The sequence below is a fragment of the Oncorhynchus gorbuscha genome, linkage group LG03 (assembly GCF_021184085.1).
Source record: "Oncorhynchus gorbuscha isolate QuinsamMale2020 ecotype Even-year linkage group LG03, OgorEven_v1.0, whole genome shotgun sequence".
NCBI lineage: Eukaryota > Metazoa > Chordata > Actinopteri > Salmoniformes > Salmonidae > Oncorhynchus > Oncorhynchus gorbuscha.
In genome coordinates this window covers 107,791,334-107,814,170 of record NC_060175.1, presented here as the reverse complement: position 1 = coordinate 107,814,170, position 22,837 = coordinate 107,791,334, and the positions used below count along the sequence as shown (strand labels likewise).

General features: G+C 34.2%; 1 protein-coding gene across 5 annotated transcripts in view; it reads right to left on the bottom strand.

Annotated features, from left to right (window-relative positions):
- Positions 1–22,837, bottom strand: part of ikbkg (inhibitor of nuclear factor kappa B kinase regulatory subunit gamma) — an 89,227-nt gene that overhangs the window by 31,841 nt on the left and 34,549 nt on the right. The window lies entirely within an intron of this gene.

Below are 22,837 nucleotides of genomic sequence, written 5' to 3'. Positions count from 1 at the left end.
GAGCGAGAGCTGTTAGAGCGAGAGAGCGAGAGCTGTTAGAAGCGAGAGAGCGAGAACTGTTAGAGCGAGAGAGCGAGAGCTGTTAGAGCGAGAGAGCGAGAACTGTTAGAGAGCGAGAGCTGTTAGAGCGAGAGAGCGAGAGCTGTTAGAGCGAGAGAGCGAGAGCTGTTAGAGCGAGAGAGCGAGAGCTGTTAAGCGAGAGAGCTGTTAGAGCGAGCGAAGCTGTTAGAGCGAGAGAGCGAGAGCTGTTAGAGCGAGAAGCGAAAGCTGTTAAGCGAGAAGCGAGAGCTGTTAAGCGAAGAAGCGAAGCTGTTAAGCGAGCGAGAGCGAAGCTGTTAAGCGAGCGAAGAAAGCGAGAGAGCGAGAGCTGTTAAGCGAAGAGAAGCGAGCTATTAAGCTGTTAAGCGAGAGAGCGAAGCTGTTAGAGCGAGCGAAAGCTATTAAAAGCGAGAGAGCGAAGCTGTTAAGCGAAGAAAGCGAAGAAGCTGTTAAGCGAAAAAGCGAGAAAGCTATTAGAAGCGAAGAAGCGAAAACTATTAAGCGAAAGCGAAAACTATTAAGCGAAGAAAGCGAAGAAGCTGTTAAGCGAAGAAAGCGAAGAGAAACTGTTAGAGCGAAAGCGAAGAAAGCTATTAAGCGAAAAGCGAAGAGAAGCTATTAGAAAGCGAAGAAAGCGAAAAACTATTAAGCGAAAGCGAAACTGTTAAGCGAAAGCGAAGAAAACTGTTAAGCGAAGAAAGCGAGAAGCTGTTAGAAAGCGAGAAAGCGAAAGCTGTTAAGCGAAAGAAAGCGAAAGCTGTTAAGCGAGAAAGCGAAAGCTGTTAGAAAGCGAAGAAAGCGAAGAAAGCTATTAGAAAGCGAGAAAGCGAAAACTGTTAAAAGCGAAGAAAGCGAAAGAAGCTGTTAAGCGAAAGAAAAAAGCGAAAAGAAACTATTAGAAAGCGAAGAAGCGAAGAAAACTATTAGAAAGCGAAGAAAGCGAAAACTATTAAGCGAAGAGAAGCGAAAAGCTATTAAGCGAAAAGCGAAAACTGTTAAGCGAAGAAGAAAGCGAAAACTATTAAGCGAAGAAAGCGAAGAAAACTGTTAAGCGAAGAAAGCGAAAAGCTATTAAAAAGCGAAGCTGTTAAGCGAAGAAAGCGAAGAAACTATTAAAGCGAAAGCGAAAAGCTATTAAGCGAAGAAAGCGAAGAAAACTATTAAGCGAAGAAAGCGAAACTATTAAGCGAGCGAAGAAAGCGAAGCTATTAAAGCGAAAGAAAGCGAAAAACTGTTAAGCGAAGAAGCGAAAAGCTATTACGAAAGCGAAAAGCGAAAGAAAACTATTAAGCGAAAAAAAGCGAAGAAACTATTAAGAAAGCGAAGAAAACTATTAAAAGCGAAGAAGCGAGAAACTGTTAAGCGAAAAGAAAACTGTTAGAAAGCGAAGAAAACTATTAAGCGAAAAAACTATTAAGCGAAGAAAACTGTTAAGCGAAGAAAACTGTTAAGCGAAGAAAACTGTTAAGCGAGAAACTGTTAAGCGAAAAACTGTTAAAGCGAAGAAAGCTGAAGAGAGCTGTTAAGCGAGAAACTGTTAAGCGAAGAGAAACTGTTAGCGAAGAAGCTGTTAAGCGAAAACTGTTAAGCGAAGAAAGCGAGAAAGCTGTTAAGCGAGAGAGCGAAAAAACTGTTAGAAAGCGTTAAGCGAGAAAAGCTGTTAAGCGAGAAAAAGCTGTTAGAAAGCTGTTAGAGAAAGCTATTAGAAAGCGAAGAGAAAGCTGTTAAGCGAGAAAACTGCGAGAAAACTGTTAAGCGAAAAAGCTATTAAGCGAGAAAAACTGTTAAGCGAGAAGCTGTTAAGAGAAGAAGCTGTTAAGAGCTGTTAAGCGAAGAAACTGTTAAGCGAGAAACTGTTAGAAGCGAAGAAACTATTAGAAAGCAAGAAAGCTGTTAAGCGAGAAACTGTTAAGCGATTAGAAGCTGAAGAAGCTGAAGAAACTGTTAAGAAAGCTGTTAAAGCGAAGAAGCTGTTAAGCGAAACTGTTAAGCGAAGAAGAAACTGTTAGAAAGCGAGAAAAGCTGTTAAGCGAAGAAAACTGTTAAGCGAAGAGAAACTGTTAAAGCGACTGTTAAGCGAAGAGAAACTGTTAAGCGAACTATTAAACTGTTAAGCGAAGAAAACTATTAAAGCGAAGAAACTATTAAGCGAAGAAACTGTTAAAGCGAAGAAGCTATTAAGCGAAAGCTGTTAAGCGAGAAAAGCTGTTAAGCGAAGAAACTGTTAAAGAGAAGAAACTGTTAAGCGAGAAAACTGTTAAGCGAAGAAACTGTTAAGCGAGAAAACTGTTAAGCGAAGAAAACTGTTAAGCGAGAAAGCTATTAAGCGAAGAAGAAACTGTTAAGCGAAGAAAACTGTTAAGCGAAAAACTGTTAAGCGAAGAAAACTGTTAAGCGAAGAAAACTGTTAAGCGAAAGAAAACTGTTAAGCGAAAAACTGTTAAGCGAAGAAACTGTTAAGCGAAGAAAACTGTTAAAGCGAAGAGAAACTGTTAGAAAGCGAAGAAACTGTTAAGCGAAGAAAGCTGTTAAGCGAAGAAAACTATTAGAAAGCTAAGCGAAAACTGTTAAGCGAAGAAAAGCTGTTAAGCGAAGAAAACTGTTAAGCGAAGAAAAGCTATTAAAGCGAAGAAAACTGTTAAGCAAAACTGTTAAGCGAAGAAAGCTGTTAAGCGAAGAAAAGCTATTAAAGCGAAGAAAACTATTAAGCGAAGAAAAACTATTAAGCGAGAAAGCTGTTAAAGAAGAAAACTGTTAAGCGAAGAAGAAACTGTTAGAAAACTGTTAAAGAAAACTGTTAAGAAACTGTTAAGAAAGCGAAAACTGTTAAGCGAAAGCTATTAGAAAGCGAGAAAGCTGTTAGAAAACTGTTAAAGCTGTTAAGCGAAAAAAAGCGAAAGCTGTTAAAAGAAAGCTGTTAAGCGAAGAAACTGTTAAGCGAGCTGTTAAGCGAAAAGCTGTTAAGCGAAAGAAACTGTTAAGCGAAGAAAGCTATTAGAAACTGTTAAGCGAAGAAAACTGTTAAGCGAAAACTGTTAAAGCGAGAAACTGTTAAGCGAGAGAAACTGTTAAGCGAAAAGCTGTTAGAAAGCGAGAAAGCTGTTAAGCGAAGAAAACTGTTAAGAAAACTGTTAAAGCGAAGAAGCTATTAAGCGAAGAAAACTGTTAAAGCGAAGAAACTGTTAAGCGAAGAAAAGCTATTAGAAAGCGAAAACTGTTAAGCGAGAAAACTGTTAAGCGAAGAAACTGTTAAGCGAAGAAAACTGTTAAGCGAAGCGAAGAGAAACTGTTAGAAAAGCGAAAACTGTTAAGCGAAGAAAACTGTTAAGCGAGAAACTGTTAAGCGAAAAGCTATTAAGCGAACTGTTAGAAAGCGAAAACTGTTAAGCGAGCGCTGTTAGAAAAGCGAAGAAAGCTATTAAGCGAAAACTGTTAAGCGAAACTGTTAAAGAAACTGTTAAAGCGAAGAAAACTGTTAAAGCGAGAAACTGTTAAGCGAAAAGCTGTTAAGCGAGCTGTTAAGCGAGAAAGCTATTAAGCGAAAAAGCTGTTAAGCGAAAGCTGTTAAGCGAAGAAACTGTTAAGCGAAGAAAACTGTTAAAGCGAAAAGCTGTTAAGCGAGAAAACTATTAAGCGAAGAAAAAGCGAGAAGCTATTAAGCGAAGCTATTAAGCGAAAAACTGTTAAAGCGAGAAACTGTTAAGCGAAGAAAACTATTAGCGAAAGCGAAGAAAGCGAAAGCTATTAGAAAGCGAAAGCTAAAGCGAAAACTGAGAAAGCGAAGCGAAAAGCTATTAAGCGAAAGAAAGCGAAAAACTGTTAAGCGAAAAGCGAAGAAGAAACTGTTAAGCGAGAAAGCGAAGAAAGCTGTTAGAAAGCGAGAAAGCTGTTAAAGCGAAAGCTGTTAAAGCGAAGAAAGCTGTTAAAGCGAAAAAGCTGTTAGAAAGCGAGAAAGCTATTAAGCGAAGAAAAGCTATTAGAAAGCGAAAGCGAAGAAAACTATTAAGCGAACGAAAGCTGTTAAAGCGAAGAAACTGAAAGCGAAAAAACTATTAAGCGAAGAAAAACTATTAAAAGCGAAAACTATTAGAAAGCGAGAAACTATTAAGCGAAGCTATTAAAGAAAACTATTAAGCGAAAAGCGAAGCGAAAACTGTTAAGCGAAGAAAGCTGTTAAGCGAAGAAAACTATTAAGCGAAAAGCGAACTGTTAAGAAAGCGAAAACTGTTAAGCGAAGAAAGAAAAGCGAAGAGAAACTGTTAAAGCGAAAAGCGAAAAACTGTTAGAAAGCGAAGAAGCGAAAGCTGTTAAAGCGAAGAAAACTGTTAAGCGAGAACTGTTAGAAAGCGAAGAAAACTGTTAAGCGAAAAGCTGTTAAGCGAAAGCGAAAACTATTAGAAAGCGAGAAAACTGTTAAGCGAGAAAGAAACTGTTAGAAGCTGTTAAAGCGAAACTGTTAAGCGAGAAAGCTGTTAAGAAAACTGTTAAGCGAAAACTGTTAGAAAACTGTTAAGCGAAGAAGCTATTAAAAGCGAAGAAAGCTATTATTAAAGCGAAAGCGAAGCGAAGAAACTGTTAGAAAGCTGTTAAGCGAAAAACTATTAAAGCGAAGAAGCGAAAACTGTTAAAGCGAAAGAAAACTGTTAAGAAAAAGCTGTTAAGAAAACTGTTAAGCGAAGAAGAGAAAGCGAAAACTGTTAAAGCGAAGAAAAGCTGTTAAGCGAAAAGCTGTTAAGGCGAAGAAAACTGTTAAGCGAGCTGTTAAGCGAAAAGCTATTAAGCGAAGAAACTGTTAAGCGAAAACTGTTAAGCGAAAGCTATTAGAAAGCGAAAGAAACTGTTAGAAAGCGAAGCTGTTAAGCGAAGAAGCTGTTAAAGCGAAGAAAGCGAGAAAGCGCTGAGAAACTGTTAAAGCGAAAGCGAGAAAGAAAGCTGAAAAACTGTTAAGCGAGAAAACTGTTAGAAGCGAAAGCTGTTAAGCGAAGCGAAAAACTGTTAAACGAGAAACGAAAGCGAAAACTGTTAAAACTGAAGCGAAGCTGAAAACTGTTAAAGCGAGCTGTTAAGCGAAAGAAGCTGTTAAGAAAGCGAAGAAACTATTAGAAAGCGAGAAAAGCGAAAACTATTAGAAAAGCGAAAGCTGTTAAGCGAAAACTATTAGAAAGCGAAGAAAGCGAAAACTGTTAGAAAGCGAAGAAACTGTTAAAGCGGCTAAGAAAGCGAAAACTGTTAAGCGAAAAGCGAAAAGCTATTAAAAGCGAAAGCGAAAAAGCGAAAGCGAAAGCGAAACTGTTAAAAGCGAAGAAAGCTATTAAGCTGTTAAAGCTGTTAAGCGAAAAGCTGTTAAGCGAAGCGAAAGCTATTAAAGCGATTAGAAAAGCGAAAGCGAAAGCGAAGAAAGCTGTTAGAAAGAAACTGTTAAAGCGAAAAGAGAAAGCGAAAAAACTATTAAGCGAAAAACTGTTAAGCGAAAAGAAACTGTTAAAGCGAAGAAAGCGAAAAGCTGTTAGAAAGCGAAGAAAGCTGTTAAGCGAAAGAAAGCGAAAACTATTAGAAAGCGAGCGAAAAGCTGTTAAGCGAGAAACTGTTAAGAAAGCGAAAACTGTTAAAGCGAAAGCGAAACTGTTAGAAAGCGAAAAGCTGTTTAAGCGAAACTGTTAAGCGAAAGAAACTGTTAAGCGAGCTGTTAGAAGCGAAGAAAGCTGTTAAGCGAAAGCTGTTAAAGCGAAAGCTATTAGAAAGCTGAAAGCGAAAAACTGTTAAAGCGAAAAAGCGAAAAGCGAAAAACTATTAAAGCTGAAGAAAGCGAAAACTATTAAAGCGAAGAAAGCGAAGAAACTATTAAAGCGAAGAAAGCTGAAAAGCGAAAAGCTGTTAGAAAGCGAGAAGCTGTTAGAAAGCGAAGAAACTGTTAAGCGAAAAGCGAAAAGCTATTAGAAGCGAAAAGCGAAACTGTTAAAGCGAAGAAAGCGAAAACTGTTAGAAAGCGAAAAGCTGTTAAGCGAAAGCGAAGAAAACTGTTAAGCGAAGAAAGCTATTAAGCGAAAAGAAAGAAGCGAAGAAAAACTGTTAAAGAAAAGCTGTTAGAAAGCGAAAACTATTAGAAAGCGAAAGCTGTTAAGCGAAAAGCGAAAAGCGAAAACTGTTAGAAAAGCGAAAGCTGTTAGCGAAAGCGAAAAGCTATTAAAGCGAAGAAAGCTATTAAAAGCGAGAAAAGCTGTTAAGCGAAAAGCTGTTAAAGCGAAGAAAACTATTAAGCGAAAGCTATTAAAAGCGAAAACTATTAGAAAGCGAAAAGCGAAAACTGTTAAAGCGAAAAAGCGAAAAACTATTAGAAAGAAGAAAGCGAAAAGAAAAACTGTTAGAAAGCGAAAAAAGAAAGCTATTAGAAAGCGAAAAGCGAAAAAAGCTGTTAAAGCGAAGAAGCGAAAAGCTGTTAGAAGCGAAAGCGAAAAACTATTAAAGCGAAGCGAAAGCTATTAGAAAGCGAGAAACTGTTAAAGCGAAAAACTGTTAAAGCGAGAAAGAAACTGTTAAGCGAAGAAGCGAAAACTATTAGAAAGCGAAAGCGAAAGCTATTAGAAAGCGAAGCGAAACTGTTAGAAAGCGAAACTATTAGAAAGCGAAAGAAAACTGTTAGAAAGCGAAAAGAAACTATTAAAGCGAAAAAGCGAAAACTATTAGAAGCGAAAGCGAAAAAACTATTAAAAGCGAAGAAAGCGAAAACTGTTAGAAAGCGAAAAGCTATTAGAAAGCGAAAAGCTATTAGAAAGCGAAGAAACTGTTAGAAAGCGAAAAGAAAACTGTTAAACTATTAAGCGAAGCTATTAGAAAGCGAAAAACTGTTAAAGCGAAAGCTATTAGAAAGAAAAGCTAAAGCGAAAGCGAAAACTGTTAAGCGAAAGAAACTGTTAAGCGAACTGTTAGAAAGCGAAAACTATTAAGCGAAAGCTATTGAAAAGCGAAGAAAGCTATTAAAGCGAAAAGAAAGCGAAAAGCGAAAGCGAAAAACTATTAAAGCGAAAGCGAAAGCGAAAGAAAACTATTAAAGCGAAAAGCGAAGAAACTAAAGCGAACTATTAAAGCGAAAGAAACTATTAAAGCGAAAGCAAAGCGAAAACTATTAAAAGCGAAGAAAGCGAAAACTATTAAAGCGAAAGCGAAAAACTATTAGAAAGCGAAAACTATTCAAAGCGAAAACTATTAAAGCGAAAGCGAAAACTATTAGAAAAAGAAAGCGAAAAACTATTAAAGCGAAAGCGAAAAACTATTAGAAAGCGAAAAGAAAACTATTAGAAAGCGAAAAGCGAAAGCTATTAAAAGCGAAAAAAAGCGAAAGCGAAACTATTAGAAAGCGAAGAAAAGAAAGAAAAACTATTAGAAAGCGAAAGCTATTAAAGCGAAAACTATTAAAGCGAAGAAAAAACTATTATTAAAAAGCGAAAAAAGCGAAAACTATTAAAGCGAAAACGAAGCGAAAGAAACTATTAAAGCGAAGAAGAAGCTGTTAGAAAGCGAAAAACTGTTAAAGAAAGCTATTAAGCGAAGAAAGCGAAAACTATTAAAGCGAAAGAAGCTGTTAAAAGCGAAGAAAAACTATTAGCGAAAAGCTGTTAAAAAGCTGTTAGAAAGCGAAAAGCTATTAAAGCTATTAGAAAGCGAAAAGCTATTAAAGCGAAGAAGCGAAAGCTATTAAAAGAAGAAAAGCTGTAAAAAGCGAAAACTATTAGAAAAGCGAAAACTGTTAAAGCGAAGAAACTGTTAGAAAGCGAAAAACTATTAAAGCGAAAAGCGAAAGAAAACTGTTAGAAAGCGAAGAAAGCGAAAGCGAAACTGTTAAGCGAAAGAAAAGCGAAAGCGAGAAAACTGTTAAAGCGAAACTGTTAGAAAGCGAAAGCTATTAGAGAAAAGCGAAAAAAAACTATTAGAAAGCGAAAAACTATTAGAAAAAAAACTGTTAGAAAGCGAAAACTATTAAGCGAAAAGCGAAAGAAACTATTAGAAAGCGAAAAGCGAAAGAAAAACTATTAAGCGAAGAAAAGCGAAAGCTATTAAAAGAAAGCGAAACTATTAGAAAGCGAAGAAGAAAAGCTGTTAAAGCGAAAAGCTATTAGAAAGCGAAAAGCTATTAAAGAAGAAAACTGTTAGAAAGCGAAAAAAGCGAAGAAAGCTGTTAAAGCGAAAAACTGTTAAAGCGAAAAACTGTTAGAAGCGAAGAAACTATTAGAAAGCGAAAAAACTGTTAAAGCGAAGAGAAACTATTAGAAAGCGAAAGCTGTTAAAGAAAGCGAAGAAACTGTTAAAGCTATTAGAAAGCGAAGAAAACTGTTAGCGAAAAGCTATTAGAAAGCGAAACTATTAAAGCGAAGAAAGCGAGAAAGCTATTAGAAAGCGAAAGCGAGAAAACTATTAAAGAAACTATTAAAGCGAAGAAAACTATTAAAGCGAAAACTGTTAAGCGAAGAAGCGAAAGCTATTAAAGCGAAGAAAGCGAAGAAAGCTGTTAGAAAAGCGAAAGCGAAGAAAGCTATTAGAAAAGCGAAGCGAAAACTATTAAAGCGAAAGCGAAAAGCTATTAGAAGCGAAAAACTATTAAAGCGAAGAAAAGCTATTAGAAAGCGAAAGCTATTAGAAAGCGAGAAAGCTATTAAAGCGAAAACTATTAAAGCGAAAACTATTAGAAAGCGAAGAAACTATTAGAAAGCGAAAAGCTATTAGCGAAGAAGCGAAAACTATTAGAAAGCGAAAAAAGCGAAAGCTATTAAAGCGAAGAAAGCGAAAGAAAACTATTAGCGAAAAACTGTTAAAGCGAAAAGCTATTAAAGCGAAAGAAAACTATTAAAGCGAAAGCTATTAAGCGAAGAAACTATTAGAAAGCGAAAACTATTAAAGAAAGAAAACTGTTAAAGCGAAAGCGAAAACTGTTAAAGCGAAAAACTATTAGAAAGCGAAGAAAGCGAAAACTATTAAAGCGAAGAAAACTATTAAAGCGAAAAGCTATTAGAAAACTATTAGAAAGCGAAAAGCGAAAAGCTATTAGAAAGCGAAAGAGAAAGCGAAAACTATTAAGCGAAAGCGATTAAAGCGAAAGCTATTAGAAAGCGAAAGAAAACTGTTAAAGCGAAAAACTGTTAGAAAGCGAACTGTTAGAAAACTGTTAGAAGCTAAAAGCGAAAAGTTAAAAGCTATTAGAAGCGAGAAAGCTGTTAGAAAGCGAAAGCTGTTAGAAAACGAAAGCGAAAACTGTTAAGCGAAGAAAACTATTAAGAAAGCGAAAAGCTATTAAGCGAAAGCTGTTAAGCGAAAACTATTAAGCGAAGAAAACTATTAAAGCGAAACTATTAGAAAGCGAAAGCTATTAGAAGCGAAAACTATTAAAGCGAAAAGCTATTAGAAAGCGAGAAAACTATTAAGCGAAGAAACTATTAAAGCGAAGAAAACTGTTAAAGCGAAGAAAACTGTTAAAAGCGAAAACTATTAGAAAGCGAAAGCTATTAGAAAGCGAAAAGAAAGCGAAGAAAACTGTTAAGCGAAAAGAAAACTGTTAGAAGCGAAAGCGAAAAGCTATTAGAAAAGCGAAAACTGTTAGAAAGCGAAAAGAAACTATTAGAAAGCGAAAAGCTATTAGAAAGCGGCGAAAACTATTAAGCTAAGAAAGCGAAAGAAAACTATTAGAAAGCGAAAAGCTGTTAAAGCGAAAAACTATTAGAAAGCGAAGCTGAAAGCGAAAGAAAGAAAAGCTGTTAAAGCGAAAAAAGCTGTTAAAGCGAAGAAAGCTATTAGAAAGCGAAGAAAAGCGAAAACTATTAGAAAGCGAAGAAAACTATTAGAAAGCGAAAAAGCGAAAGCTATTAGAAAGCGAAAACTATTAGAAAGCGAAAAAAGCGAAAAACTGTTAGAAAGCGAAGAAAGCGAAAAGCTATTAGAAGAAAGCGAGAAACTATTAGAAAAGCGAAAACTATTAAGAAAGCGAAAACTGTTAGAAAGCGCGAAAGCTATTAGAAGCGAAAAACTGTTAGAAAGCGAAGAAAACTATTAAGCGAAAAGCGAAAACTGTTAGAAAGCGAGAAAACTGTTAAGCGAAAAGCGAAAGAAAGCTATTAGAAAAGCGAAGAAAACTGTTAAGCGAAAACTGTTAAAGCGAAAAGCTATTAAAGCGAAGAAAACTGTTAAAGCGAGAAAAACTATTAAGCGAAGAAAAGCGAAAACTATTAAAGCGAAGAAAACTATTAAGCGAAAAGCGAAGAAACTATTAAGCGAAGAAAACTGTTAGAAAGCGAAACTGTTAAGCGAAGCGAAAGCTATTAAGCGAAGCGAAAAGCTATTAGAAAGCGAAAGCTATTAGAAAGCGAAGAAAGCGAAAGCTATTAGAAAGCGAAAGCGAAAGAAACTGTTAAAGCGAAAAGCGAGAAAGCGAAAACTGTTAAAGCGAAAGAAACTATTAGAAAGCGAAAAACTATTAAAGCGAAAGCGAAAACTGTTAAGCGAAAGAAAACTGTTAAGCGAAGAAACTATTAAGCGAAAGCGAAAAGCTGTTAAGCGAAAGCGAAAACTGTTAGAAAGCGAAAACTATTAAGCGAAGAAACTGTTAGAAAGCTGAAAAAAGCTATTAGAAAGCGAAAGAAAACTGTTAAACGAAAGAAAAGCGAGAAACTATTAAGCGAGAAAGCGAAAACTGTTAGAAAGCGAAAGCTATTAAGAAAGCGAAAACTGTTAGAAAGCGAAAACTATTAAAGCGAAGAAAGCGAAAACTATTAAAGAAAACTGTTAAAGCGAAAAGAAAGCGAAAAAGCTATTAAAGCGAAAAGCTATTAAAAGCGAAAGCGAAAACTATTAGAAAGCGAAAGAAACTGTTAGAAAAAGCTATTAGAAAGCGAAAGCGAAAACTATTAGAAAGCGAAGAAAAGCTATTAGAAAAAAGAAAACTATTAGAAAGCGAAGAAACTATTAGAAAGCGAAAGCGAAAGAAACTATTAAAGCGAAAAGCGAAGAAAACTATTAAAGCGAAAAAAACTATTAGAAAGCGAAGAAAGCGAAAAACTGTTAGAAAGCGAAGAAAGCTATTAGAAAAAGAAACTGTTAAGCGAAAGCGAAAAGAAAGCGAAAAAGCTATTAAAGCGAAAACTATTAGAAAGCGAAGAAAGCGAAAAAACTATTAAAGCGAGAAAACTATTAAAGCGAAAGCGAAAAGCGAAAGAAAACTATTAGCGAAAGCGAAAACTATTAGAAAAGAAAGCGTTAAAGCGAAGAAAGCTGTTAAAAAAGAAAGCTGAAAGCGAAAAGAAAAGCTATTAAAGCGAAGAAGCTATTACTGAAAGCGAAAAAGCTATTAAAGCGAAAAGCGAAAAAACTGTTAGAAAGCGAAAACTGTTAAAAGCGAAAACTGTTAGAAAGCGAAACTATTAAAAAAGAAAACTGTTAAAGCGAAAGCGAAACTGTTAAAGCGAAAGCGAAAACTATTAGAAAGCGAAGAAAGCTATTAGAAAGCGAAAAGCTATTAGAAAGAAAAGAAAACTATTAAAGCGAACTATTAAAGCGAAAACTATTAAAGCGAAAAGCGCTATTAGAAAGCGAAAGCGAAGAAACTATTTAGAAAGCGAAAAGCTATTAGAAAGCGAAAGAAAGCGAAAACTATTAGAAAGCGAAGAAAGCGAAAAAACTATTAAAGCGAAAACTGTTAGAAAGCGAAAAGCTATTAGAAAGCGAAGAGAAACTGTTAAAGCGAAAGCGAAAAGCTGTTAGAAAGAAAAGAAAAGCTATTAGAAAGCGAAAAGCGAAAACTGTTAAGCGAAAAAGCTGAAAAGAAAACTATTAAAGCGAAAACTATTAGAAAGCGAAAGCGAGAAACTATTAGAAAGCGAAAAGCGAAAACTATTAAAGCGAAGAAAGCGAAGAAAGCTGTTAAGCGAAAGCGAAAAGAAAGCGAAAGCTATTAGAAACTATTAAGCGAAGAAAAAAAGCTATTAAAGCGAAAAGCGAAGAAAACTATTAAAGCGAAAAGCGAAAAGCTATTAAAAGCGAAAGCGAAGCTATTAGAAAGCGAAAAAGCGAAAAGCTATTAAAGCGAAAACTATTAGAAAGCGAAAGCTGTTAAAGCGAAAAGCGAAAACTGTTAAAGCGAAAGAAAGCGAAACGAAAACTATAGAAAAGCTATTAAAAGCTATTAGCGAAAGCGATTAGAAAGAAACTAATAGAAAGCGAAGAAAGCTATTAGAAAGCGAAGAAACTATTAAAGCGAAAGAAAGCGATTAGAAAACTGTTAGAAGCGAAAAGCTGTTAGAAGCGAAACTGTTAAAGCGAAGAAGCTGCGAAGCGAAAAGCTATTAGAAAGCGAAAAGCTGAAAAAGAAAACTATTAGAAAGCGAAGAAAGCTGAAAGCTGTTAAAGCTATTAGAAAGCGAAAGAAACTATTAGAAAGCGAAGAAAACTATTAGAAAGCGAAAAGCTATTAAAGCGAGAAAACTGTTAGAAAACGAAAGCTATTAGAAAAGCGAAGAAAAGTTAGAAAGCTGTTAGACTAAGAAAGCGAAAGCTATTAGAAAGCGCTGTTAGAAAGCGAAGAAAGCTATTAAAGAAGAAAAGCTGTTAGAAAGCGAAGAAAGCGAAAAACTGTTAAAGCGAAAAGCGAAGAAAGCTATTAGAAAGCGAAAAGCTATTAAGCGAAACTGTTAAAGCGAAGAAACTATTAGAAAGCGAGAAAGCGAAAGCGTTAAAAGCTATTAAGCGAAAGAAAACTATTAGAAAGCGAAGAAACTGTTAGAAGAAAGCTGTTAGAAAGCGAAAACTGTTAAGCGAAGAAAGCGAAAAACTATTAGAAACGAGAAAGCTATTAAAGCGAAAAGCTGTTAAAGCGAACTATTAGAAGCGAAACTGCGAAAACTGTTAAGCTATTAGAAAGCGAAAGAAAGCTATTAGAAAGCGAAAAGCTGTTAGAAAGCGAAAAGCTGTTAGAAAGAAAGCGAAGAAGCTATTAGAAAGCGAAAGCTATTAGAAAGCGAAAAACTGTTAGAAGCGAAAAAAGAAAGCGAAAACTGTTAAAGCGAAGACTGTTAAAGCGCTATTAGAAAAGCGAAGAAAAGCGAAAACTGTTAAAGCGAAAGCGAAACTGTTAAAGCGAAAGCGAAGAAAAACTATTAGCGAAAAAACTATTAGAAAGCGAAAAACTATTAAAAGCTAAGAAAGATTAGAAAGCGAAAAACTGTTAAAGCGAAAAGCTATTAGAAAGCGAAAACTGTTAGAAAGCGAAAAGCGAAGCGAAGAAAACTATTAGAAAGCGAAAAGCGAAACTATTAAAGAAAAAACTATTAAAGCGAAAACTGTTAGAAAGCGAAAGAAACTATTAAAGCGAAAAACTATTAGAAAGCGAAAAGCTATTAAAGCGAAGAAAGCTAAAGCGAAAACTATTAGAAAGCGAAGAAGCTATTAAAAACTGTTAGAAAACTATTAAAAGCGAAGAAAACTGTTAAAGCGAAAAACTATTAAAGCGAAAACTATTAAAGCTATTAAAGCGAAAAAAGCTATTAAAGCGAAAAACTATTAGAAAGCGAAAAGCTATTAAGCGAAAGCGAAAACTATTAGAAAGCTGCGCGAGAAGCTGTTAGAAAGCGCGAAAACTGTTAAAGCGAAAAGCTGTTAAAAGCTATTAGTTAAAGCGAAAACTATTAAAGCGAAAACTATTAGAAAGCGAAAGAAACTATTAGAAAGCTAAGAAAAGCTATTAGAAAGCGAGAAAGCGAAAACTATTAAGCGAAGAAAGCGACGAAAACTATTAGAAAGCGAAAGCGAAAAGCTATTAGAAAAAGCGAAGCTATTAGAAAGAGAAGAAACTGTTAAAGCGAGAAAACTGTTAAAGCTGTTAAGCTATTAGAAAGTTAGAAAACTGTTAAGCGAAAGAAAACTGTTAGAAAGCGAAGAAAGCTGTTAAAGCGAAGGCTGTTAAGAAACTGTTAGAAAGCGAGAAACTGTTAGAAAGCGAAGAAAAGCGAAAAGCTGTTAGAAAGCGAAAGCTGTTAGAAAGCGAAGAAAACTGTTAGCGAAGCGAAGAAAAAACTGTTAGAAAGCGATTAGAAAAACTGTTAGAAGCGCGTTAGAAGCGAAGCTATTAGAAAGCGAAAAACTGTTAAAGCGAAGCGAGAAGCTGTTAAAGCGAAGAAACTGTTAGAAGCGAAAACTGTTAGCGAAAAGCGAAGCGAAAGCTGTTAAAGCGAAAAACTGTTAGAAAGCGAAAGCTATTAGAAAGCGAAAGCTGTTAGCGAAGAAGCGAAAACTGTTAGAAAGCGAAAACTGTTAGAAAGCGAAGAAAGCTGTTAAAGCGAAAGCGAAAGCTATTAGAAAAGCGAAGAAAGCTATTAGCTATTAGAAAGCGAAAACTATTAGAAAGCGAAGAAAACTATTAGAAAGCGAAAGCGAAAAGCTATTAAAGCGAAGAAACTATTAAAGCGAAAAGCTGTTAAAGCGAAGCGAAAACTATTAGAAAGCGAAAACTATTAGAAAGCGAAAGCTGTTAAAGCGAAAAACTATTAGAAAGCTGTTAAAGAAGAAACTATTAGAAAGCGAAAAGCTATTAGAAAGCGAAAAACTATTAAAGCGAAAGCTATTAAAGAGAAACTATTAAAAGAAGCTGTTAGAAAGCGAAAACTGTTAAAGCGAAAGCTGTTAAAGCGAAGAAAGCGAAAAAGCTATTAGAAAGCGAAAAGCGAAGAAACTATTAGAAAGCGAAAAGCTATTAGAAGCGAAAACTATTAGAAAGCGAAGAAGCTATTAGAAAGCGAAAACTGTTAAGCGAAAGCTATTAGAAAGAAAGCGAAAAGCTATTAGAAAGCGAAAAGCTAAAACTGTTAAAAAGAAACTATTAGAAAGCGAAAAACTATTAGCGAAAGCGAAGAAGCTATTAGAAAACTGTTAGAAAGCGAAAAGCTGTTAAGAAAGCGAAAGCTATTAAAGCGAAAAGCTGTTAAAGCGAAGCGAAAACTATTAAAAGCGAAAGCGAAAAGCTATTAAAAGCGAAGAAAACTATTAGAAAAGAAGCGAAAGAAAGCGAAAGCTATTGAAAAGCGAAGAAACTGTTAGAAAGCGAAGAAAGCGAAAACTATTAAGCTGTTAGAAAAGAAAACTATTAGAAAGCGAAGAAAACTATTAAGCGAAAAGCTGTTAAAGCGAAAACTGTTAGAAAGCGAAAAGCGTTAAGCGAGAAAGCGAAAGCTATTAGAAGAAAGCGAAAGCGAAAAAAGCGAAGAAACTGTTAAACGAAAGCTAAGAAAGCGAAGAAAGCTATTAGAAAGCTATTAGAAAGCGAAGAAACTGTTAGAAAGCGAAAAGCGAAGAAAACTGTTAAGCGAAGAAAACTGTTAAAGAAAGCTATTAAAACTGTTAGAAAAGCGAAGAAGAAAGCTGTTAGAAACTATTAAAGCGAAAACTATTAGAAGCGAAAGCTATTAGAAAGCGAAAACTAGCGAAAAAGCGAAAACTATTAGAAAAGCGAAAAACTATTGAAAAAGCGAAAACTATTAAAGCGAAAAGCTATTAAGCGAAAGCTATTAGAAAGCGAAGAAACTATTAGAAAGCGATTAAGCGAAAAACTATTAGAAACTGTTAGAAAGCGAAAAACTATTAGAAAAGAAAACTGTTAGAAAGCGAAAGAAACTATTAGCGAAAGCGAAGAAACTATTAAGCTATTAAAACTGTAGAAAAGCGAAAACTATTAAAGCGAGAAAACTGTTAAAGCGAAAGAAAACTGTTAAGCTATTAAAGCGAAAAGCTATTAGAAAAGCGAAAGCTGTTAAAAGCGAAAACTATTAAAGCGAAAAGCGAAAACTGTTAAGCGCGAAAACTATTAGAAAGCGAAAACTGAAAAGCTGTTAAAAGCGAGAAACTATTAGAAAAAGCGAAAAGCGAAGAAACTATTAGAAAGCGAAGAAAGCTGTTAGAAACTATTAGAAAAGCGTTAAAGCGAAAACTATTAAAGCGAAAGCGAAAGCTATTAGAAAGCGAAAACTGTTAAAAGCAAAAACTATTAAGCGAAAACTATTAAAGCGAGAAACTATTAAAGCGAAAAAACTATTAAAAGCGAAAAAGCTATTAAAAAGCGAAAGCGAAAACTGTTAGAAAGCGAAGAAAGCTGTTAGAAAGCGAAAGAAACTATTAAAGCGAAAGCTATTAGAAAGCGAAAGCTATTAGAAAAGCGAAAAGCTATTAGAAAGCGAAAGCGAAACTATTAGAAAGCGAAAAGCGAAAACTGTTAAAGCGAAAAGCGAAAAGCTGTTAAGCGAAAAGATTAGAAACGAGAAAAGCGATTAGAAAGCGAGAAAACTATTAGAAAGCGAAAAAAAGCGAAGAAAACTATTAGCGAAAGAAAGCGATTAAAGCGAAAAACTATTAAAGCGAAGAAAAGCGAAAAAACTGTTAAAGCGAAAGAAAGCGAGAAAGAAAACTATTTGAAGCGAAGAAAAAGCGAAAAGCGAAAAACTATTAAGCGAAAGCGAAGAAAACTGTTAGAAAGCGAAAAGCTATTAAAAGCGAAAAAGCGAAAAGCTATTAAAGCGAAAAGCGAAAGCTGTTAAGCGAAAACTATTAGAAAGCGAAAAGCGAAGCGAAAACTATTAAAACTATTAGAAGCGAAAAGCTATTAGAAAGCGAGAAACTATTAGAAAAAAAGCGAAGAAACTATTAGAAAGCGAAGAAAACTATTAGAAAAGCGAAGCGAAAGAAACTGTTAGAAAAAGCGAAAGAAACTATTAGCGAAAACGTTAAAGCGAAAAGAAAGCGAAAACTATTAGAAAGCGAAAAGCTATTAAAGCGAAAAGCTATTAGAAAGCTGAAAGCGAAAACTATTAAAAAGCGAAACTATTAAAGCGAAAACTATTAAAGAAAGAAAACTATTAAAGCGAAAAACTATTAAAGCGAAGAAAACTATTAAAGCGAAGAAAACTATTAAAGCGAAAAACTAAAAGCGAAAACTATTAAAAGCGAAGAAAACTATTAGAAAGCGAAAACTGTTAAAGCGAAAGCTATTAGAAAGCGAAAAACTATTAGAAAGCGAAGAAAACTATTAGAAAGCGAAAAGCTATTAGAAAACTATTAAAAGCGAAAACTGTTAAAGCGAAAACTATTAAAGCGAAAACTAAAAAAGCTATTAAAGCGAAAGAAACTATTAGAAAGCGAAAAAAGCGAAGAAAACTATTAAAGCGAAAACTATTAAGCGAAGAAAGCGAAAACTGTTAAAGCGAAAGAAAGCTATTAGAAAGCGAAAACTGTTAAAAGCGAAGAAAACTGTTAAAGCGAAAAGCTATTAAAAAGCGTTAAAAAACTATTAAAGCGAAAAGTTAAAGCGAAAACTATTAAAGCGAAAGCGAAAAAACTATTAAAGCGAGAAACTATTAAAGCGAAGAAACTGTTAAAGCTATTAGAAAGAAAACTATTAGAAAGCGAAAAAGAAAACTATTAGAAAGCGAAAAGAAACTGTTAAGCGAAAAGCGAAAACTATTAGAAAAGCGAAAAACTATTAAAGCTATAAAACTATTAGAAAGCGAAAACTGTTAAAAGCGAAAAGCTATTAAAGCGAAACTATTAAAGCGAAAGCTATTAAAGCGAAAGAAAACTATTAAAAGCGAAAAACTGTTAGAAAGCGAAAGCTATTAAAGCGAAAAGCGAAAAACTGTTAAAGCGAAAACTATTAAAGCGAAACTATTAAAGCGAAAAAGCTATTAAAGCGAAAACTATTAAGCGAAAACTATTAGAAAGCGAAAAACTGTTAAAGCGAAAAGCTAAAGAAAGCTATTAGAAAGCTATTAAAGAAAAAAAACTGTTAAGCGAAAACTATTAAAGCGAAAACTATTAGAAAGCGAAAAGCTATTAGAAAAGCTATTAAAGCGAAAAAAGCTATTAGAAAGCGAAAACTATTAAAGCGAAAGCGAAAACTATTAAAGCGAAAAACTATTAAAGCGAAAAAAAGAAAACTATTAGAAAGCGAGAAAGCGAAGAAAACTATTAAAGCGAAGAAACTATTAAAGCGAAAAGCGAAAACTATTAGAAAGCGAAAGCTATTAAAGAAAGCGAAAACTATTAAAGCTATTAGAAAGCGAAAAAGCGAGAAAACTATTAGAAAGCGAAAGCTATTAAAGCGAAAACTATTAAAGCGAGAAAGCTATTAAAGCGAAAACTATTAGAAAAGCGAAAAGCGAAAAGCGAAGCGAAGAAACTATTAAAGCTAAGCGAAAGAAACTAAAAGCGAAGAAAACTATTAAAGCGAAGAAAGCTGAAAACTATTAGAAAGCGAGAAAACTATTAGCGAAGAAACTATTAAAAGCGAAAACTATTATTAAAGCGAAAGCGAAAGCGAAAACTATTAAAGCGAAAGCTGTTAAAGCGAAAGAAAGCTATTAAGCGAAAGCGAAAAACTGTTAAAGCGAAAAAGCGTTAAAAAACTATTAAAGCGAAAGCGCTGTTAAAGCGAAAGCGAAAAAGCTATTAAAGCGAAAAGCTGTTAAAGCGAAAAGCGAAAACTATTAGAAAAAGCTATTAAAAGCGAAAACTGTTAAAAGAAAGCGAAACTAAGCGAAAAGCGAAGAAAACTATTAGAAAGCGAAAGCTATTAAAAGCGAAAGAAACTATTAAAGCGCTAAAGCGAAAAGCGAAAGCGAAAACTATTAAAGCGAAAAACTGTTAAAGCGAAAACTGTTAAAGCGAAAACTATTAGAAAGCTAAAGAAACTGTTAAAACTAAAGCGAAAGAAGAAACTATTAGAAAGCGAAAACTATTAAAGCGAAAAAACTATTAGAAAGCGAAGAAAACTGTTAGAAAGCGAAAAAAGAAAACTATTAAAGCGAAAGAAAACTAAAAAGCGAAAAGCGAAAAACTATTAAAGCGAAGAAAGCGAAGAAAACTATTAGAAAAAGAAAACTATTAAAGAAAAACTATTAGAAAGCGAAGAAAACTATTAAAGCGAAAAGCTATTAAAGCGAAAAGCTATTAAAGCGAAGAAAGCGAAGCGAAGAAAACTATTAAAGCGAAAACTGTTAGAAAGCGAAAAGAAAACTATTAGAAAGCGAAAAGCTATTAAAGCGAAAACTATTAAAGCGAAACTATTAAGCGAAAAGCGAAGAAAACTATTAGAAAGCGAAAACTATTAAAAGCGAAGAAACTGTTAAAGCGAAAAGCTAAGCGAAAGAAACTATTAAAGCGAAAACTGTTAAAGCGAAGAAACTGTTAAAGCGAAAACTATTAAAAGCGAAAGAAAACTATTAAAGCGAAAGCGAAAAACTATTAAAGCGAAAAGCGAAGAAACTGTTAAAGCGAAAAGCGAAACTGTTAAGCGAAAAGCGAAAACTGTTAAAGCGAAAAAGCTGTTAAAGCGAAAAAAGCTAAAGCGAAAAGCTGTTAAGCGAGAAAACTATTAAAGCGAAAACTGTTAAAGCGAAAACTATTAGAAAGCGAAAAACTATTAAAGCGAAAAGCTATTAAAGCGAAAGAAAACTATTAAAGCGAAAACTATTAAAAGCGAAAACTATTAAAGCGAAAAGCTATTAGAAAGCGAAACTATTAAAAGCGAAAGCGAAAGCAAGAAAACTATTAAAGCGAAAAGCGAAAACTATTAAAGCGAAAGCGAAAAGAAAACTATTAAGCAAAAGAAAGCTATTAGAAAAAAACTATTAAAGCGAAGAAAGCTATTAAAGCGAAACTGTTAAAGCGAAAACTATTAAAGCGAAAGCTGTTAAAGAAAAACTATTAGAAAGCGAAAAAAACTATTAAAGCGAAAACTGTTAAAGCGAAAACTATTAAAGAAAGCGAAAGAAAACTATTAAAGCGAAGAAACTATTAAAGCGAAAAAAACTATTAGAAAGCGAGAAAACTATTAAAAGCGAAAAAACTATTAAAAGCGAGAAACTATTAAAATTCAAAGCGAAGAAAACTGTTAAGCGAAAACTATTAGAAAAGCGAAACTGAAAGCGAAAACTGTTAGCGAAAAACTATTAAAGCTATTAAAGCTAGAAAGCGAAAACTGTTAAGCGAAAAGCTGTTAGAAAAGCGAAAAAACTATTAAAGCGAAGAAACTGTTAGAAAGCGAAGAGCTGTTAAAGCGAAAGCGAAAACTGTTAGAAAGCGAAAGCTGTTAGAAAGCGAAAAGCTATTAGAAAGCGAAAGAAACTATTAAAGCGAAAGCTATTAGAAAAGAAGAAACTGTTAGAAAGCGAAAGCTATTAGAAAGCGAAAAAACTATTAGAAAAGCGAAAACTGTTAGAAAGCGAAAAGCGAAAGAAAACTGTTAGAAAGCGAAGCGAAAGCTAAAGCGAAAAGCTGTTAAAGCTAAGCTATTAAAAGCGAAGAAAACTGTTAAAAAGCGAAAGCTATTAAGCGAAAACTATTAAAGCGAAAGAAACTGTTAGAAAGCGAAGTTAAAGCGAAAGCGAAAACTGTTAAGCGAAGAAAGCTATTAGAAAACGAAAGCGAAAAACTATTAGAAAGCGAAAACTATTAAAGCTATTAGAAAGAAAAGAAACTATTAAAGCGAAAAAAAGCGAAAAGAAAACTGTTAAAGCGAAGAAACTATTAGAAAGCTGAAGCGAAAACTATTAGAAAAGCGAAAACTGTTAAAGCGAAAGAAAACTGTTAAAGCGAAAAACTGTTAAAAGCGAAAAAACTATTAAAGCGAAAACTGTTAAAAGCGAAAAACTATTAAAAGCGATTAAAAAGCTATTAAAGCGAAAAGCTATTAAAAGCGAAAACTATTAAGCGAAGAAAACTATTAAAGCGAAAGCTATTAAAGCGAAAGCTATTAAAGCGAAAAGCGAAAAGCGAAAACTATTAAAGCGAAAAGCTATTAGAAAAGCGAAAAGCGAAGAAAACTATTAAGCGAAGAAAACTATTAGAAAGCGAAAACTGTTAAAGCGAAGAAAACTATTAAAGCGAAAACTATTAGAAAGCGAAAAAACTATTAAGCGAAAAACGAAAACTGTTAGAAAGCGAAAGCTGTTAAAGCGAAAACTATTAAAGCGAAAAGCTGTTAAAGCGAAAAGCTATTAAAGCGAAAGAAAGCGAAAAGCTATTAGAAAGCGAAAAACTATTAGAAAGCGAAAACTATTAGAAAGCGATTAAAGCTGTTAGAAAAGCGAAAGAAAACTGTTAGAAAGCGAAGTTAGAAAGCGAAAACTGTTAAAGCGAAAAGCTATTAGAAAGCGAAAGCTATTAAAGCGAAGAAAACTGAAAGCGAAGAAAACTATTAGAAAGCGAAAAGAAAACGAAGCGAAAAGCTATTAGAAAAAGCGAAAGCTATTAGAAAACTATTAGAAAGCGAAAAAGAAAACTGTTAGAAAGCGAAAAAGCGAAAAGAAACTATTAAGCGAAAAGCGAAAACTATTAGAAAGCGAAAAAGCTAAGAAAGCGAAAACTATTAGAAAGCGAAAAGCTGTTAAAGCGAAAACTATTAGAAAGCTGTTAAAGCGATTAAAGCGAAAGCGAAGAAAGCAAAGCGAAGAAAACGAAAAGCGAAAAGCTATTAGAAAGCGAAGAAACTGTTAAAGAAAAGCTATTAAAGCGAAAAGAAACTGTTAAAGCGAAAAGAAAGCTATTAAAGCGAAGAAAGCTATTAGAAAGCGAAAAGCTGTTAGAAGCGAAAGGCTGTTAGAAAACGTTAAACTGAAAACTATTAGAAAGCGAAAGCTGTTAGAAAGCGAAAGCGAAAAACTATTAAAGCGAGAAACTGTTAAGCGAAAACTATTAGAAAGCTGTTAGAAACTGTTAGCGAAAGCGAAAAGCGTTAAAGAGAAAACTGTTAGAAGCGAAGAAAACTGTTAAAGCGAAAGCTGTTAGAAAGCGAAACTATTAAAGCGAAAAGCTGTTAAGCGAAAGCGAAAAACTGTTAAAAGCGAAAACTATTAAAAAGCGAAAAGCTATTAAAGCGAAGCGAAAAGCGAAAGCGAAAAGCTATTAGAAAGCGAAAGCTATTAAAGCTGAAAACTATTAAGCGAAGCGAAAACTGTTAAAGCGAAAAAGCGCTATTAGAAAGCGAAAGCGTTAAAGCGAAAACTGTTAAAGCGAAAGCGAAAACTATTAGAAAGAAAAAGCGAAGAAAACTATTAAGAAAGCGAAGAAAGCGAAGAAAACTATTAAAGCGAAGCGAAACTATTAAGCGAAAAGCTATTAGAAAGCGAAAAGCTATTAGAAAGCGAAAAGCTGTTAAGCGAAGTTAAAGCGAAAGCGAAAAACTATTAAAGCGAAAACTATTAGAAAGCGAAAAGCTAAGCGAAAGCGAAACTATTAGAAAAGCGAAAGCTGTTAGAAAGCGAAAGAAAAGCTATTAGAAAGCGAGAAGAAAACTATTAGAAAGCGAAAAAGCGAAGAAAGCTATTAGAAAGCGAGAAAGCGAAAGAGCGAAAACTATTAGAAAGCGAAAGAAAAACTATTAAAGCGAAAACTATTAGAAAGCGAAAACTATTAAAAAGCGAAAAACTATTAAAGCGCTGTTAAAGCGAGAAACTATTAAAAAAGAAAGAAACTATTAGAAAGAAAGAAAACTGTTAGAAAGCGTTAAAGAAAGCGAAAACTATTAAAAGCGAAAAGCGAAAACTATTAAAGCGAAGAAAGCTGTTAGAAAGCGAAAAGCTATTAAAGCGAAAAGCTATTAAAGCGAAAAGAAAGCGAAGAAACTATTAAAAGCGAAAGAAACTATTAGAAAGCGAAAAAACTATTAAAGCGAAAGCGAAAGAGAAAACTATTAAAGCGAAAAACTATTAAAGCGAAAACTATTAAAGCGAAGCTATTAAAAGCGAAAAACTGTTAAGCTATTAGAAGCGAAAACTGTTAG